At 44.0% G+C, this 17,851-nt stretch overlaps 1 protein-coding gene across 1 annotated transcript in view; it reads right to left on the bottom strand.

The window, feature by feature from the left end:
* LOC123763664 (uncharacterized) overlaps positions 1-17,851 on the bottom strand; it is a 115,348-nt gene that overhangs the window by 97,102 nt on the left and 395 nt on the right. The gene's annotated exons all lie outside the window — the stretch shown is intronic.

Genomic DNA, 17,851 nt, shown 5'->3' with positions numbered 1-17,851 from the left:
TGGACTCTTTAAGCATATATGTGAATGAGGCTTGTACTCTAGAAGTACTACAGATATATTTTCAATTTCCTGAGGGATTGTTGGTATCTAGTACTGAGTTGGACCCTCTTTGAGACACGTTCCCAACAGCAATTTCTATTAAAAATTGGGCGAGGCTAGCCACCAGCATCTTTTCTTTCAATCTCGAACACACAGACAGACATTATAAAAGGGGGTAACCAGTAGTGTCCAGGTATGACTGTTTCTTCCCCATCACCCCCTTCCCTTCTACACCTTCACACCCTCTCTCGCTCCAATGTCCGCCTACCTCTCCCTTTTTCCCCTTTACTACTTTCTTCTTCCCTCTCCTTCAGTATCACTAATCAATAGCGATATAGAAACTGTTCCCACTGGACTGTACCTCGACTAGACCACTCGGGGCTAACGAGGCCCCCTTCAGGGGCTGAAGAGGGCCTCCATCAGGGGCTGAAGAGGGCCTCCATCAGGGGCTGAAGGGGGCTTCCATTCGTCAGATAAGCGGTATCTTGCGCAAAAATGACGAAATGGGAACAGGTGATCTTCTGCAAGATGAAAGGAGATGGTTGTCATCGTGAGGATCCTGAAAGCTCTTCCATTCACAAGAGAGAGAGAGAGCGGGGAGAAGGTAACTCAGCCAGCTACCAAGAATTGCTGTCTTTGTGCAGAAAACCCACAGCATCTACGAAACTAAATTGATTTCTTAACACAACTTGTTCATAAATGATTAAAAACGACTTATTGAAAAATAAGTGGCATCATTAAATTATATTTAATGATGAGATTTTAAGAAAACATGATTCTTTTAACATGCGTGAAATCAAGTCGGATGATGATATGAAGCCTCTGGTATGTCTGGGATGCTCCCGGACGCAGGTTCGAATCCTCGTCACGGCCCTTGTGGATTTGTTCTCTGGTATACTGATGGCTCCTGATTCCTCGTATATCTAACACGTTTGTAACATTAAATAAAGTTTATTACATACGAAAACTAATATTAAACTCATTAAATACCACCACTCCCTTCCCCCTACGACCACACTCTCACCCCCTACCACTTCCCCCTCATCCCCAACGACCATTCACTCCCCCCTACGACCTCACCCCCCCCTACCATCCCGACTCTTACAGTCGCGTCAGTGAGCCTCATTAACCCTGTTTACTTACTCTTGCCTTCAACGTTATCCAGTTCCAAATTGACACTACCATTGACTTTTCTACTCACATGACTACCTTCTTCTCCAACGCTGCCATGGGCCCCATGTTCTCGTTGTTCCCGGGTGGGATCTTCTGTTCACATGTTCTGAGTGAACAAGTGTCTCAAGAACACTACCACAACACTACTTACACTCGCCTCAATGGTGTCACCACTTGAGAAAGTACAGTTCGGGTTAGGGAGTTTTGGATAATCTCAACTGGACTGAGGCTTACTGGGATAATATTGTTCTGTAGAAAGTATGGATAATACTAGCCGGACTGAGGTGTACTGGGATAATACTGCCCGGAGTAGAAGGTATGGGGATAATGACGTTACAACAATGGCTCCCTAATGCAGCTTAGACCCGCTGAGTCGTGTTTGTCATTCATTTACCCGGCGATTGACTGCTCGTGTCCGCCATCGACCATGCCTTCAGGGGCCCGACAGCAACAATAAGGTACTCTGTTAGTGTAACCCTTCTTGGAGGAGGAGGAGGAGAAGGATGAGAGGAGGAAGAGGTCAGGAAGGGAAGAGAAGGAGAAGGAAGAGAAGGAGAAGGAAGAGGAATATAAGGAGAAGAAAAAGGAGGATATGAGAAGGGAGAGAAGACTTTGTTGACTGTTTCTTAGTCCTGAAGACCAATACAGTGGAGTAAGGTCCAATAGAGAGACGACGCTAGAGCCAACAGGATGCTCATGAAACAATAAGCACCCTGTTCGCTTATGAGGCAATGACTGGTCATGAGGCTGGTAGACTGGTCATGAGGCTGGTAGACTGGACATGAGGCTGGTAGACTGGACATGAGGGAATGCCCAGCCTACCACCTCACACTTCGCCTCACTGGTCCCTCATGTGTTGTGGCTTACTACAAGTGTAGCCGTTCCATTACTGAATTATTAATTAGTCGAGAAACTCGAAGGCAAATTACAATATACAATACAATACAATACAATACAAATTACACTGTTTATACAAAATATTAACAACATCTAAAAGAAATATTCCAGTAACTATGAGGGGGGTAAGAAACTATCCTTGCTACGACTGAGGACTACCTAGCACCTTTGCAACAACTAAAGACCACACACACACACTGCTCTTGTAACAACTAAAGACCACACACACACACTGCTCTTGTAACAACTAAAGACCACACACACACACTGCTCTTGTAACAACTAAAGACCACACACACACACTGCTCTTGTAACAACTAAAGACCACACACACACACTGCTCTTGCAACAACTAAAGACCACACACACACACTGCTCTTGCAACAACTAAAGACCACACACACACACTGCTCTTGTAACAACTAAAGACCACACACACACACTGCTCTTGCAACAACTAAAGACCACACACACACACTGCTCTTGCAACAACTAAAGACCACACACACACACTGCTCTTGCAACAACTAAGAACACCTCAACTGGCACTTAGAGGCAACGCGCTGGAAGGTAACAACAGTTTACGAACTATTCTAAACAAGAGAGTCAGGAACTGATTAACGCGACGGCAGTGTCGTTGAGTTCATTAACGATACGGGAGTGGTGTCGATGAGCTAATTAACAAGTTGACAAGAAGTTCAACAAGTGAACTATCAATGGTGTTGTTGATCAAACAACAAGATCTTGTTTTGTTTGGGTCAAACAAAACAAGAGTGATGTCGTTGAACTGATTAAAGAGACGGGAAAGGTGTCGTAAAGCTGATTAACGAGACCAGAGGATCAATATTAATCTCATATTACACCAAACCTGTCGCTTGAAACCCACATCAAAATGATATCCTAAGCGGCATATAACAGGTTGGACAACATATGAACTGCCTTTAAAACCTTGTGTAAGGAATCATTCAAAACTTGTATATCACATACGTCAGACCAACCTCTGAGTATGCAGCTGCAGCGTGGAGTTCATATCCAGTCAAACACAAGCTGCAGGAAGTTCAGAGGAATGCCACCGGACTAGTTCCATAACTGAGAGATATCAATTACGAGGAAAACTAATTAGGTGAGTACACGCACTCAAATACACATCATAGCACACAAAAGGAAGAACCAGGGAAGAACCAGGGAAGAAAATCATTAAAACGAAACAACGAAAGGGATGCAAAAAAAAAAAAAGGCTGAACAGAACATGCTGGAAAAGTACGGAGGAAAACCCATGCAATCCTGGAAACATTACTGGACGACCAACCCACCAAATGTGCCAGAAATACAAGCTTCCACGTTAGGCCAGAAAAAAACAAAACATCGAAAAAAAAGGTTTTCAGATTTTTTTTAAAGCAAGTTACAAAGTAAAAAATATTCGAGATGCTGATAGTTGACAAAACACTTTTAAAGCCACTTTGTTTGGGAGCTCTTAATGCAAGTGCCTTCACGAAGTGGCAGGGTTTATAGTGCCGACCCCAACACAAATACTACAACAGACTTTAGAACACACTAGCTCATCCAGGGAGGAGGATAAACAGAAGCTACTCGAGTATCGAAATACAAACACACAGTGTAACCGGACGAGGTATCACCTTGGGTACTGAAGGAATGTGTAGCTGAGCTCATCTGTCTGTTACCTATATTCTAGCCCTCACTTAATGACGCCAAACTGGCAGTTCAGTTCATATGGTATAAGTGCAATTATGATTTTCTATTGCACCGTCTCCACAAAATAAGTGGTTCATAGTTGGTTTACTAACCCGTAAATCCGGATGTTGCAACTACTGCATTATAGTCACTGCACATTTGTTGCATTGCTCTATCACTATTTCCTTAATCTGCGATAGACTCTGTGGTATGTAAATATCTACAGTTCACCCTCTTAGTTACGAGCTGTGCTACTAATGTTTTCAAGTGTTTTATGGGTTTTGTACATGGTTAAGTGGATGGATATATGCTCTCCCCTTGTGTTCTGTTCATTTATGTTCCCCATCATACGCCTTTATTCGTCAGTACTGTAATATTCCTTCTGTGCTGAGGGATGGGGAGTTTAATCACCTGTTTTGTGTTGATTGTTTCAATTTTCTTATGAGCCATGTGTGTGCTATCCAACTCACTGTGTAATAGTGCTTTGGTAACTGTTTTTATATTGTATTTATGTGTTTTATAAATAAAAGAAAAAAAAAGTTACGAGCTGTGCAGCTTGACTTGCCACCCGTTTGATAATTATTCGGCAACCTTGACATTTGAGTGTTTGCAGTAATACTATAACATTTATGGTCAGACGAACATTGTGGCATAAATGTTCTTGATGCAAGGCTTCTGTGGCAGTTCTTGGATCTGTATGTTTATAGTGTGTTGTTGATTTTCAGCTAGAGCATGTTCCAAAGACTTTTGAATGGCCAGCATCTCTGTTAAGCTGAGCACCCATTTGAGACTCTCCAACTATAGAATGTCTTGTCTTACTGACAAGAAATTCTCTGCAGCTACAGACTGTTGTCTTTGCTGGTCTACTGATTCATTTGTGAACTGTGTGAAGGAAGCTGTTAGACATCAAGTTCGCTTCTATGGGAGCCGGTCGGCCGAGCGGACAGCACGCGGGATCCTGTGATCCTGGGTTCGATCCCAGGCGCCGACGAGAAACAATGGGCAGAGTTTCTTTCACCCTATGCCCCTGTTACCTAGCAGTAAAATAGGTACCTGGGTGTTAGTCAGCTGTCACGGGCTGCTTCCTGGGGGTGGAGGCCTGGGCGAGGATCGTGCCGCGGGGACACTAAAAGCCCCGAAATCATCTCAAGATAACCTCAAGATAACCTATGTTCATCTGTGCAATGTGTTGCATATAAGGATTAGTCTGATTAATTTTTCCCTGTAGAACCACAATCCTTTCTATAGTGAATTGTGATTATATGGTGAGTATCATAGAGTGATTAAGGTCGACCCTCTCATGACAGTTTTTAAAGTAGGAGTGGCTCCTATTGCGACAACAACGACGCCTATGAATATTAAAATGTGGGTCTGATTGTCCGTAGAGTGTTTGCCAACCAATTTCTCGCCTGTTATTGACATCGATAAAATGAACTAACTTGAATTAACGTCGATAACTTTGCTTCAATGTTGATCAACGTTACTCAAGCAAGTTCTGGCCACTCGGAGAGACAACAGGAGGGATAGAGAGAGAGAGAGAGAGAGAGAGAGAGAGAGAGAGAGAGAGAGAGAGAGAGAGAGAGAGAGAGAGAGAGAGAGAGAGAGAGAGAGAGAGAGAGAGAGAGACAGAAAGCGAGAGAGGAAGAATGGGAAAATTGGAAAGAGAGAGAATGGAAAGGAGGGAGGGAGGGAGATTGTGAAGTATGAAGGAACGGAGAATAGGAGGGAAAGAATAGTAGTATGGGAGAAAGGGAAGGAGAATGTGAGCTGATACATACACCAAACTTCACTGCCCGTCCCTCTAAATACCTTGACGAGTTATCTCCTCGCTAGTGCTCCCTTTCTAATGAGAGTTACACGGAAGTCTGCCAAGGAAATGCCACTGAAAAATATTGAGAGGTAATCCGAGTGAGAAGAACAGGGAGATAAGGAGAGACGGAGAGAGGGAGCGAGGGTATTAGACAACAGAAAGATTCCTTTAATACCTACAGCTTGGCAGTCTTATCATCTAGACAACTTACTTGGTGAACTATTAAATTTATCGTCGTTGTAAACTAGTTCTCAGTATCTATGTTGATTAATTTCCGAATGTCCTTAGCCACTCTTCATTTACAAAAATGTTCTTCTACAAAAATAACCTTTTGTAATAATTAGAAAATTGATATACTATTCGGTAAAGGATTCCAACCCTCCACTCTCCCTGCATCAAGGCTTCTCATTGCCACTCAAGTCAGCGAAGTGAATAAGAACACTGATTGTAAGGGCGTGCAGGAGTAGCAAAACTAGTTAAAGTAACTAGTCTTCTATTAGAAATATTAGTTAAATAAATTGATGTACTGGCAACAGAACGTAGGAATATCTATCGTGTACTAGCAACACTGGTTAATCTAATTTATGCACAGTAAACACTAATTAATCTAATTTATGCACAAGAAACACTAGTTACTGTGATTTCAACACTAACAACAATAAAGAATACTATAATATACAATAACAAGAGCAACACTAGATAATAGAATTCCTGCACTAACAACAATACTGCCTGAAGTAGTTCATGCACTAGCATTACTAGCTAGTGTAGTTCATACACTAGCATTACTAGCTAGTGTAGTTCATGCACTAGCATTACTAGCTAGTGTAGTTCATACACTAGCATTACTAGCTAGTGTAGTTCATGCACTAGCATTACTAGCTAGTGTAGTTCATACACTAGCATTACTAGCTAGTGTAGTTCATGCACTAGCATTACAAGTTAGTGTAGTTCATACACTAGCATTACAAGTTAGTGTAGTTCATACACTAGCATTACAAGTTAGTGTAGTTCATACAATAGCATTACTAGCGTGTGTAGTTCATACAATAGCATTACTAGCGCGTGTGTAAACTACACTAGCATTACTAGCTAGTGTAGTTTACACAATAGCATTACTAGCTAGTGTAGTTCATACACTAGCATTACTAGCTAGTGTAGTTCATACAATAGCATTACTAGCTAGTGTAGTTCATACAATAGCATTACTAGCTAGTGTAGTTCATACAATAGCATTACTAGCTAGTGTAGTTCATACAATAGCATTACTAGCTAGTGTAGTTTACACAATAGCATTACTAGCTAGTGTAGTTCATACACTAGCATTACTAGCGTGTGTAGTTCATACACTAGCATTACTAGCGTGCGTAGTTCATACATAAGTTACAGCTCGATCCTCTACTGAAGTCGACAGCTGTCTTGGTGAGAAAGAAATCCCAAATATATTATTAAAGTTGAAATCGTTCATTACAGTACCCTGAGAACGGCAAGTCTTAAACAGTGACAAACAGCAGTTCAATAATAATAAATAGTGAATTTGAAATTAATGCTTTAACTGAAAAAAATGAAATGTTCTTTCTTCCAGTAACTGAATTTAGTGTAAACTTGTTTTCAAAAGAAAGTTTGATGGCGTCGTTTGGTCTGATATCCGAATAGTATCGTATGCCACTTGAATAACGCAGTACTTGTGCGTCTTGTATCTAGTAAAGTCTCCTTTGTAGTGGAAATATTCAGAGAAGTAGCGGAACCAATACATCAATAAAGAAGGGTAAGCAATGACGTTTTTGCCCTTTCCGGACTCTCTCACTACTGCGAGAATAGGGAACAAGGTCGTAGGGAACCTACGACATAAGAAAACATTAAAAAATTATCTTAAATGCCCTTCAATTTGGTTAAATAGCAAGCAATCCCCCTTCCCTAAACAATAAATCAAATACAGACTTATGTAGAGTTTAATAAATAAGTATTCTGACTCATACATCCTGGAATCAACTGACAGGATGAATCTCTAATACGGTACCGTGAAATTTGTAATAAATGAATAACAGATATTCTAGCGTCATGTTCTGTTAGACCTACGACAAGTTTGGTAAGTTGTTATGGCAACTTTGCTTTAGGGAGTGTTGACACTGCAGGCTGGTAGTGAACACGTCTCTTTGTCAGCTACGAGTGTGGCCGGCCGGATAATGTCAAACACTGACGCTCGTAGATTGTCGGAGGTCAATATTTGAATAGTGCGTTGTGAACCAGACGGGCCCTCATCTGCCTGATGGCCTCAAGTGAGACCTCTGCCGCAGGTCGTAGGGAACACTGCCGCAGGTCGTAGGGAACACTGCCGCAGGTCGTAGGGAACACTGCCGCAGGTCGTAGGGAACACTGCCGCAGGTCGTAGGGAACACTGCCGCAGGTCGTAGGGAACACTGCCGCAGGCCGTAGGGAACACTGCCGCAGGCCGTAGGGAACACTGCCGCAGGTCGTAGGGAACACTGCCGCAGGTCGTAGGGAACACTGCCGCAGGTCGTAGGGAACACTGCCGCAGGTCGTAGGGAACACTGCCGCAGGTCGCAGGGAACACTGCCGCAGGTCGTAGGGAACACTGCCGCAGGTCGTAGGGAACACTGCCGCAGGTAGTAGGGAACACTGCCGCAGGTCGTAGGGAACACTGCCGCAGGTCGTAGGGAACACTGCCGCAGGTCGTAGGGAACACTGCCGCAGGTCGTAGGGAACACTACCGCAGGTCGCAGGGAACACTGCCGCAGGTCGCAGGGAACACTGCCGCAGATCGTAGGGAACACTGCCGCAGGTCGCAGGGAACACTGCCGCAGGTCGCAGGGGAGGCGGCAAATATTCATCGATATACCAAACTCACATTCGCTCCAGGTTTACACTGGGCTGGACGGTAGAGCCACAGTCTCGCTTCATGCAGGTCGGCGTTCAATCCCCGAACGTCCAAGTGGTTGGTGAGCACCATTCCTTCCCCCCGTCCCATCCCAAATCCTTATCCTGACCCACTTCCAAGTGCTATATAGTCGTAATGGCTTCGCGCTTTCTCCCGATAGATCAATTCTCCATGTTTACACGCCTACTCCAAGTTCGCACTCATACTCCAGGTTCACACTCATCCTCCAGGTTCACACTCATACTCCAGGTTCACACTCATCCTCCAGGTTCACACTCATACTCCAGGTTCACACTCATACTCCAGGTTCACACTCATACTCCAGGTTCACACTCATACTCCAGGTTCACACTCATACTCCAGGTTCACACTCATACTCCAGGTTCACACTCATACTCCAGGTTCACACTCATCCTCCAGGTTCACACTCATCCTCCAGGTTCACACTCATACTCCAGGTTCACACTCATACTCCAGGTTCACACTCATACTCCAGGTTCACACTCATACTCCAGGTTCACACTCACACTCCAGGTTCACATCGCCTCCACGAGGAAAGAATTCTATGTGAAAGGAATTTCGATAAGCGCACACACAGCTGATTAAATATTCTAATAATTACCTTATTATTATTTGATAGTGACTTGTTCCCAGCACCAGCTGTGGGCGTCTCATTCGTGGCTTATAACCAGCCATCAAGCAGTCATTATAGCGTTATTAACATAGCTTATTAGTACATTATACTATATAATATAGGGTTATTACTATACCGGCTCAGACTCTAGTAATTCACGTCAAGCCACTATAGATTTTCTAATCCATTTCATCTTTGTCTTTCTTCCTTTTTTGAGTTTGTGTGTGTGTGTGTGTGTGTGTGTGTGTGTGTGTGTGTGTGTGTGTGTGTGTGTGTGTGTGTGTACTCACCTATTTGTGCTTGCGGGGGTTGAGCTTTGGCTCTTTGGTCCCGGGATTGGTTTGGTCTCTTTGTGTGTGTGTGTGTGTGTGTGTGTGTGTGTGTGTGTGTGTGTGTGTGTGTGTGTGTGCTGGTGCGTCGGAGGCGACAACGAAGGGAGGGAGGGAAGGAATGAGACCGTAGCCTGTGTTGCAGGTGTTGTGCAAGCATCTTGCCTGCTAACGAGGTTCGCAATAAGGAAGTGGGAAACAATGGAAATTATGAGGAGAAAGCACTAAGCCAGTATGATTATAGAGCACTTGGAAGGGAAATGAGGCCAATAAGCTGGGATATGAGAATAGCGTGAAGGAACAGTGCTCAACCACATGAACTGAGCGCCGACCCTTCAGGAGGCGGAGCCGGTGCTTTACCAAATTTAATAATAATTGTGTGTGTGAACCACCATATTGGGGATAACATTTAATTCACTTTGGACCATTGGAGCCTCGAACCGCAGACCACAAAAGACACAGCCCGCAGGTTCAGTAGGTCGGGCTGCGGGCTGTGTTTTTGTGGTCTGTGGTTCAAAGCACCGATGGTGTAAAGTGAATGAAATGGTTTGTGTGTGATGGTGGGTTATTCTCAGGTGTCCTGGGGCAGGGGAGTGGTCAGGTCTGCTGGATCTTCTCTGGCTTGAACCTCTTCATTAAGGGATTGTAAGCTATAGAGCGCTTCTTCTTAAGAATTAAAGAACATCTAATGTAAAGATAAAACATTCTGTAGAAAGCTAGATCGGCCAGGCGAGGCAGCGCCTATTTTGACGTTGTACAGCTGATACTGTACTCGCTGTGTACAGCTGACACTGTACTCGCTGTGTACAGCTGACACTGTACACAGCGAGTACAGTGTCAGCTGGTGTTAGACAGTACTGTACACTGCCGAATCCTGAGACCAAAACCTTGTTTACACTTGCCCAATCTACACTAAATGGTGTAGACGCCGGGCACATCAATATCTCTTCATTGTGTCATAAACTCCACAGGGACATTGGGCTGCTACTGAGTCTGGCCCGAGTGTGTGGCTGCTGGCCTCTCACCGACGCCTACACCGCCACGACAAGTACGGTAAGAACACGAGAAATAGCATGGGACCAGATGCTCGAGGAGGTGGAGGAGCGGAGCGTGGACCCCGCAGCAAGGAAGGATATTATATACAACAGGAGTCAGAAAATGAGCTGGAGATCCTACCCACCGTATCTGGTCCTCTGCGTGCTCGCCATCTTCTCCGTCTCCCTCGCCTACCACGCCTTCAACACCTACATCCTCTTTAATGATGACAGGTAGGTGTAGACGGGGAGTTGGAGGTGTAGGGGGCAGGTGACGGTAATGGTAAGTGTCTTCAAGATGGGGAAGTGTGTCAAGCAGGAGTTGTTGTGACCGCCTTGTGAAGCCTGTCATGTGCAGTGTGTCAAGTATTGGTGTCAAGCATGAGCAGTGTGTCAAGCAGCGGCTGCGGTGTTTTTAAGTAATGGTAAATCAAGAGACTGTGTATATTGACGTTATCACGACTTTTGACAGGAATGTTGAAGTATATGTTATCAGAGGATAAATATTGAATTATATTAGGCGTGGTTAAAGGCATAAAACACTCGTGGTGACAGAGTAGTGTGACTACCTAGGCTGCTGGGCTCTCAACCATACTCTTGGTAGGGAAATGGAGAAGAGCTTTTCCTTGGACGTGTATAAGCTGTGTGGTGTTTGAAGAGGATCCCGAGAAGCTCGTCCCTGAGTAGGATCAAATGCTGAGTCGGGCACTCAGCCTTTTGTTTGCTTTTGTGTGCATGAAAACACTGCAGGTGCCTCTTCTGTCTGCTGTTGTAACCCTGATATTCTGATCCTTGTCAAGGTTCTCAAGAGGTTATAACACTGATTTTGGGCATGTTAGATTTAGTATCTTGAACGACGGGCAAGATGCCTTTTACGAAACCCTTCAAAAAATTCTAGACAACTATATAGTCAGTTAACCACTCACAAGAGTACGAACGCAGGCGCAGTTCACTAATCTCAGGTCAACGTGTCGAATAGTCGTTAAGCGTCACTTATAACATAATATCGACCAAGAGTTACAGCTCTTTAGTGTTACAAAGGCGGCAACAAGGTGGCTGTATGCAGCTGATTTTGACAAATATGTTCTCTTCTATGCCTGACAGCTAAAGCATGTAAGTTAACGCCAGTTCTAAGTTGATTCACTTGTATATAGACGAGTTTTATTCGGCTTTGACAGTGACAGATCGAGAGACTTGTATGGTAATCGGGTCAATATCACGCCAACGGTGCGTGTTACCACCTGGACGCTTAGTGAACTTAGTGAACAAGAAATTATATTTAATTCATCTTAATTCTTAAGCGTTATCTTGTGTGTAAGGTTCGACGCAGGCATATACACAAACATATATACACGCAGTTTTATCTATATGAAGGCACTAAAATACACACAAACACATATACATGTACAGAAACACATATACATAAATAAAAATAAGCTCAAATTGAGTTTTCATGCATATAATGTTCTCTCTACAGTCTAATCACACACACACACACACTTAGGGGGCCGGTGGCTGACTGGACAGCACGCTGTACGCGTGATCCTGTGGTCCCGGGTTCGATCCCCGGCGCCAGCGAGAAACAATAGGCTGAGTTTCTTTCACCCTGATGCCCCTGTTACCTAGCAGTAAATAGGTACCTGGGAGTTAGACAGCTGCTACGAGCTGCTTCCTGGGGATGTGTGTGTGTGCGCGCATGTTGTAGAGAGATATATGTAGTAGAAATAATAAAGGAAAAAAATATATTTCGAAGAATCAAACATTGTAAGAATATTTCTGTAACTTTTCTTGACTATCCAAGTGTTCAATTTCCACCATGTATTGTATCATTGGTCGCTCCCAGATAACGTAGTGTGCACTGATCCACTGGGCTTATACCTCTCCCCCGGCACTTTTTCTCTCCTTTGATCGAACTTATGAAATTTTCCCTCGTAATTCATGCGTCTTAATCCGGGACTTGTCTGATAGCAAACTTCTGGATTATTACATGTTAGTGCGAGCATTGCTAGGTGGGATTCTTTGCTAGTATAGCACACATAATCTTACATATATGGTACACAGAACACACACTTTGGACGTAGTCCTGAATTGTGGCCAAGATGTATACCAAACATTGCATGCCCTGCTGATGTTAACCGATTTATGTTAGCGTGTTTGTACTTGTGTACCCAAGATTGAAAACGGCAGTGTGTTCTTGCTCATGGTTCTTCATAATGGCGTAGTGACAATGTTGACAGTGCCAGTGTGTGTGTGTATGTATTCACCTAGTTGTCCTTGCTGGGGTTGAGCTCTGCTCTTTCGGCCCGCCTCTCAAGTATCAATCAACTGCTACTAACTACTATTTTTTTCCACACCACACACACACACACACACACACACACACACACACACACACACACACACACACACACACACACACACACACCCAGGAAGCAGCACGTGACAGCTGACTAACACCCAGGTACCTATTTACTGCTAGGTAACAGGGGCATTAGGGGTGAAAGAAATTCTGCCCATTGTTTCTCGCTGGCGTCCGAAATCGAACCCTGGACCACATAATCACGGTCCAGCGTGCTGTCCGCCCCCCGAGGCGAGTGTGTGTGTGTGTGTGTGTGTGTGTGTGTGTGTGTGTGTGTGTGTGTGTGTGTGTGTGTGTGTGTGTGTGTGCTTATGGTTAACCTTGGTAGTGTAGCGTGTACCCCAGACTGGCAAGGGCAGTATATACCCCCATGGTGATGTAGTGTGAACTGGAACACAGTAAAGACCGAGCGGTATTTATCGTTGCTCGGAGTATCGCAGAGCGTGGTGTTTCCATGGGGTAAGTAATATGTGTGAAGTGTGTCTGCCTGGCAGGCAAATCGAGGACTGGTCTCGGGGCCTCCAGAACATTTCCACCCGCCAAGCCTTCACCATTTACAATCTCCGTCTCTGAACACTAAAGAGAATATTTGCTCTAGAGACTCGCGTCGCTTCATCATCGTCGATAGTCACAAGGAATATTTCCACTGGAGTTTTGGAATCTCTGTCAGTAGAGGAAGGGAGATGATTCTTCCACTCCAGATCCTCTCCTCTGAATGGCACGGGTTGAGTATGTGAGAGGTTGGGTGTATGTATGTATATATATACATACACACACACACACACACACACACACACGCGTGTATGTGTGTATTTACAATTTATATTTACTATTTGTATCCTCAGAATCGAGCTATTAGCTCTGGGACTCCGCGTTTCAAACCAATTTATTTTTCCTCTATTATTTCTACTACATATATTTCTCTCTAATACACTTCCCCCAGGAAGCAACCCGTAGCAGCTGTCTAATTCCCAGGTACCTCTTTACTGCTAGGTGAAGAGGGGTATCAGATTGAAAGAAACTAGGCCCATCTGTTTCTGCCTCTGCCCGAGATCGAAACCGGGCCCTTAGGACTACGAGCTCATAGCACTGTCCACTCAGCCGCGAGGCCTCCTGTGGTGTGTGTGTGTGTGTGTGTGTGTGTGTGTGTGTGTGTGTGTGTGTGTGTGTGTGTGTGTGTGTGTGTGTGTGTGTGGGTGGAGAAGGGGGGGGGGGGGGAAGGGGCCGCGTGGATGCAGATTGGCTGTAGCTTGATGAATGGGGCTTTGAATAAGACACAGTTAGCTGAAAACTCGTGGGACAATTTCGCCATGGTCTGATGGAAGGTGTATATACATATACATACATACATACATACACACACATACACATATATATATATGTAAACGATGATGTACTACCATCCATAGTAGCTTTCTACATGAGAGGCTGAGAGGATAATATAGCGTAGGAAGTCTTAGAGTGCCAGCTGTGAACAGTGAGGTCATCTTCACTCCATGGCACCATGTACGGTATTATTGGCCCTACTGAAGTGAACATGGTCACCACTCCTCCACTTGGTGACTCACCACTAAATGGCGGATGGTCACCACAAATTTTCCAGCACTCTCACTATCGTTTTATAAGGTCTCTACTCTAGGATTCACCACACGAAGTTGATCACCAAGCTCACCACCCAGCCCGTCCTCTCCAGGGTCCACAACGTCACTAAACTGATGTACTAAATTGCCCGAACCTAACTTAACCGAGGACCCACGGATAGAAAACGGGACATCACATCAATTTGTCGAGGCGATAAAACGTTTAGTACATCACTTTTTGGTCTTAGGGGGAGTTATCCATCATAATGCCAGCTAAGTACTACTGCTTGAGCGGTCGGGCTGCGCCACCAGCATCACCACTGTGGATACAAAGTGTACTACCATCAGCTTTACCAACACTAAGGTCAAGGTTCACTACCAGCTTCACCACCACAGAGATCACAATCACCCTCTGTACCAGCTTCACCACCACAGAGGTCACTATCACCCTCTGTACCAGCTTCACCACCACAGAGATCACTATCACCCTCTGTACCAGCTTCACCACCACAGAGGTCACTATCACCCTCTGTACCAGCTTCACCACCACAGAGATCACAATCACCTTCTGTACCAGCTTCACAACCACAGAGGTCACTATCACCTTCTGTACCAGCTTCACCACCACAGAGATCACTATCACCCTCTGTACCAGCTTCACAACCACAGAGGTCACTATCACCTTCTGTACCAGCTTCACCACCACAGAGATCACTATCACCCTCTGTACCAGCTTCACCACCACAGAGATCACAATCACCTTCTGTACCAGCTTCACCACCGCAGACATCACAATCACCCTTAAGCTGAGGGAGTTCTAATAGTGACCACAAAGCTTACCTCCTTCCCGCAGACTTTCCTTGTCGCAAATGCTGAGCAGTCTGCCTTGGTTGGGCAGCCTCGTCGTCCCGTGGTGCTCAGGCGTCCTCACCCTCGTCAGAGCCGGTGAGTACTACAGTTGTCGTCGCGACTTAAATACTCGGCTTTTATTCTGAGATTTCTGGACAAAATGTGGTGTGAGAACGTAATGTTTTCCTACGCTCGTTCAGCGTTAATCTTGCGTTTCATGTGTGTAAGTAATTTTATCATTCCATCCAGTCTCTGTCCTCGTATATCTTTCTATTCTACTAATAATAAGACTTGTTTGTTTCCATTCATTAATTATCGATATTTTTTCAAGTTGTTATTTAAATTTCTCGTTTCTAATGTGGGATCTTTAGGTTAAAAGATGCCTCTTTATCGGGTGTGTCAAGTGGCCTTTTTAGACGAACACTCCACCAGTCACTATGATATTCAACGTCCTGTCTGATGTACTTGCACAAACTTTAGCTGCACTAGACCTCCGTCATCCGATATTAAGACGAAAACACACAAATACACAAGCGAAAGAAACACACACATACACGTTCAGAATGTTAGTTTCTAAATTTAATACAAGACACTTGTCTATAGCTTCAATGCTTTGGTCACATGTCTACGAATGTTTTTCAGATACGTCGTCTACAGATACTTGCTTACAGGAAGGCTTCCTTTGGCCAAAACTATATTGAAATTGGCTTGTTATTAAAGGACTATTCTATCTAACATGACCACTATATGGTGGTCATGTTGATTGTACTACTACTATCATCACATTCACTCTTCACGTCAACGAAAATGCTGCCTAAATATTTATTTTCATGCCCTCTTGCTTCTACTCCATCAGCAAAACTTAAACATTATGATGCTTCCCTTTCGCACACATGGAATTTATGATAACTTGCACTAATGGTGATTTATATTCCCCCGCCGCTCGTCCCTGTGATCCCTCCCTCTCTCCAGGTGGAAGGATCTACAGTGCGCTGCGCCTCTAGTGAGAACTTACTAGTAAATGTGTTTTAGAACAACGAGATATCACTAAATCCCACAGCATTTTAGGAGCCGTTTCTCATATACTCTTAAGTGACATATTTATTGAATTCAGATTTTTTTCATGTTGGGATTTAGGCCTCGGACAAAGAACTGGGACCAGTCACGTTATCCAGTACATTATTTTAGACGAAACACGAGTTAAAATTAGTGTTGGGTGTACAGGGGCGAGGTGTTTTGGAGGAACGTTCCGTAAGCCGTCCCCATCCTGTCCAGGAATCGAACCCAAGTCCTCTCATTTGTGAGGCGTTTGCATTTGACAGCTCATCCTCACGCTACGCGTTCAAGCGGCGGCCGTCCATAAAAAACATATTCAACAATTTTAACTTATAGTGTAATGAAAAAAATTAGTTTCGCATGTTTAAATTAATATTATCGTATATTATAATTAGTCTATAGTTATGGGGGTTAGTTATTATAGTCTATAGGGGGACGCTAAGCTCCGAAATCATCTCAAGATAACCTCAAGATATGCGTAAACTAGGTTATGTTACGTAATTTGGTTCTGTTGGCAATTATTTATATTCAAACCGACCTCAGACCAGGCTACTTAAAGCGCCAGCCTCCCCTCCTCTCCCCCAGAACATCCGTAAATTTTAACATACTGTTTATTAAAAACTGACTTGTGCCCATATATAAGTTAATATTATTATATATTTAATTTCTATGTATAGGGAGGCATAGGTTAGGTGTTTAAGTTTTGTTAATTATTTGTATTTGTAGTACGTGGGTGAAGCATTTGCAGAGTGGCGATGCGAACGGAGGTTGTCAGTAAATCATTCTTCGATAAATATTTGTATATCAATTGTCAGTCGCGTGTAAACCGATTTTAAATCACAAACAAGGGATTTGGCGGCTGGATTAAAGAGTATTTGGCCTCTGTTGATGTGGACGGGCTGTTGCATTTAAATGTGAATGAAGCATTTAGATCTGATTTGAACAGAGGATCAACATCTGTTCCAGAGGATCTTCCTCTGTTCCTCTGTTCCCCAGCATCAACCTACCCTCGCTTTGCACCCTGGTGCAAAGCGTCAGTTGTGAGTAAACGCTGAACGTCATCAGTTGTGAGTAAAGCGTTTATCGTTCATAAATATGACATGCAGAATGGATTAATAAGCATTTGGTGTTTGTCGTTGTGGACGGGCTGAGTGACTCCGGCTACCCCCCTCCCCCCCCCCGTCATCAACCAAATGATCGCTAATCCAGCCGCCAGAACCCTCTTGTTTATGCATGAGAAACGGGTTACACACAACACACAACTGATGCCATTCAAGCACCTCTCGACTAGTGCTCAGCTGATGATCTCTGTTCGAACTGCAACTCTGTAAATGATTCACCCACGATCTTAAAGTACAAATAATCGCCGCAGAACCTAAACACCTAAGCAAACCTACGCCCAACTATATATTAAACTTTAACATAAAATAATATTGATTTATATACGATAATAAACCTCTTTATAATCCACAAAACGTTAAAATAGATGAGAGCGTCTTG

The sequence above is a fragment of the Procambarus clarkii genome, chromosome 52 (genome assembly GCF_040958095.1).
Source record: "Procambarus clarkii isolate CNS0578487 chromosome 52, FALCON_Pclarkii_2.0, whole genome shotgun sequence".
Classification (NCBI taxonomy): Eukaryota; Metazoa; Arthropoda; class Malacostraca; order Decapoda; family Cambaridae; genus Procambarus; species Procambarus clarkii.
Note: the sequence above shows the minus strand (reverse complement) of the source record. Positions and strands in the feature narration are given on the sequence as shown.